The sequence below is a fragment of the Hippopotamus amphibius genome, chromosome 5 (genome assembly GCF_030028045.1).
Source record: "Hippopotamus amphibius kiboko isolate mHipAmp2 chromosome 5, mHipAmp2.hap2, whole genome shotgun sequence".
In the NCBI taxonomy this organism is placed as follows: domain Eukaryota; kingdom Metazoa; phylum Chordata; class Mammalia; order Artiodactyla; family Hippopotamidae; genus Hippopotamus; species Hippopotamus amphibius.
In genome coordinates, this window is record NC_080190.1 from 28,899,578 (window position 1) to 28,901,501 (window position 1,924).

At 39.1% G+C, this 1,924-nt stretch overlaps 1 pseudogene; it reads left to right on the forward strand.

The window, feature by feature from the left end:
- Window positions 1–296: 296 nt before the first annotated feature.
- LOC130854186 (SWI/SNF-related matrix-associated actin-dependent regulator of chromatin subfamily E member 1-like) lies at window positions 297–810 on the forward strand (annotated as a pseudogene).
- Window positions 811–1,924: the final 1,114 nt, after the last annotated feature.

Genomic DNA, 1,924 nt, shown 5'->3' on the forward strand with positions numbered 1-1,924 from the left:
GATGTGAGTCCACTGGGTCTGTACCGGTACAACAAACATTGCTTCCTGTATTGCCAGCCTCGGTGTCCTGCCTACCTCTACCGATTCCTTCAACATAATGAATACAGGAACTTACTCACATTGGATGTGACCTTGATGGGATGGTAAATGCAGACATTCTTCCTCCCTCTATAAAACCAGAGAGATGGGAATGAGGCCGGAGCCGAGGGCACAGTTTCTGTGTCTCACAGTCATTCTTAAGGACCTGAGAACTTAAGCGTTCACAGTGTCAAAAAGATCATCTTATGACCCCACCTCCCACCCCAGCTCCTGCAACACAAATGTCCAGCACACCAGGGTTTGTGAGAAACAACCCATAGAGTCATCTTGCCTACAACTACAGGCTGGGAGCAACCCGGGCCCTAACATCCAGGTCATGGTGTCCTCTGGTATTATGATTTGAAACCACCAAAGATAAGCCACTGATGCCCTACGTGTCGAACAGTACAAAAGTGTGGGACCAAGCAAGCCTTCCAACCCTGACCTAAAGTTGTAGGAAATTGGCAAGATTATTCGTGGCAAAGGGCGAGATTTCACTGATGAAGAGAAAGAACAACATTTAAATAAATACGAAGCAGAAAATATAGAGTAGAATGAATTCACGAAGGCCTGTCATAATTCCTCTGCATCATACCTTCCTTACACAAGTGGAAAAAGTCATGCAGGAGCTGCTTTAGAGGAAGAGAGTCTCACATGGAGAAAGGATCTTACAGGAACATTCAGCTTGCTAAAGATCCAGAGGATTACAATGATGCCTTTTTAATTAGCTAATTAATTCATTAGTCTTTTAGAGCAATTTCAGGTTCACAAAAATTGAACATAAAGTACAGAGAGTTCCTATATATCCTCTACCTCCCCTCCACAGCCTGCCCCCGCTATCAACATCCCCTACCAGAGTGGTACATTTGTTACAATTGATGAGCCTACACTGACATATCATTATCGCCCAAAGATCATAGTTTACATTAGGGTTCACTCTTTTGGTTCCATGGATTTTGACAAATGTATAATGTCATGTGTCTACAATTATAGTATCATACAGAATGGTTTTGCTACTCTAAAAATCCCCTGTGCTCTGCCTATTCATCTCTTTCTCCTCTCTAAGCCCAGGCAAACACTGATCTTTTTACTGTCTCCATAGATTTGCTTTTCCAAGAATGTCATATAGTTGGAATCATATAATATGTAGACTCTTCAGATTGGCTTCTTTCACTTATTAATATGCACTTACGTTTCCTCCGTGTCTTTTCATAGCTTCATAGCTCATGCTTGATTGTAAGCTAGTTTGATAGCTTCTTTTTGGTGCTAATGATATTCCATTGGCTGAATGCACCACAGCTTATTTATCCATTCATCTAGTGAAGGACATCTTGGTTCCTTCCAAGTTTTGGCAATTATGAATAAAGCTGCTATAAACTATTTACAATAGCCAAGGTAGGGACACAACCTAAGTGTCCGTCAACAGATGAATGGATAAAGAAGATATGGTACATATATACAATGGAATATTACTCAGCCATAAAAAAGAATGAAATATTGTCATTTGCAGCAACGTGGATGGACCTAGAGATTTTCATACTGAGTGAAGTAAGCCAGAGAGAGAAAAACAAATATTATATGATATCACTTATATGTGGAATCTAGAAAAAAATACTACAAATGAACTTATTTACAAAACAGAGACTCACAGACATAGAAAACAAACTTATGGTTACCAAAGGGGGAAGGTGGGGGGAAGGTTAAATTAGGAGTTTGGTATTAACATATATATATGTGTGAATATATATATATTTTTTATTGGTGTATATATATCAATAAAATAGATAATCAACAAAGACCTACAGTATAGCACAGGGAACTCTACTCAATACTCTGTAATAACTTA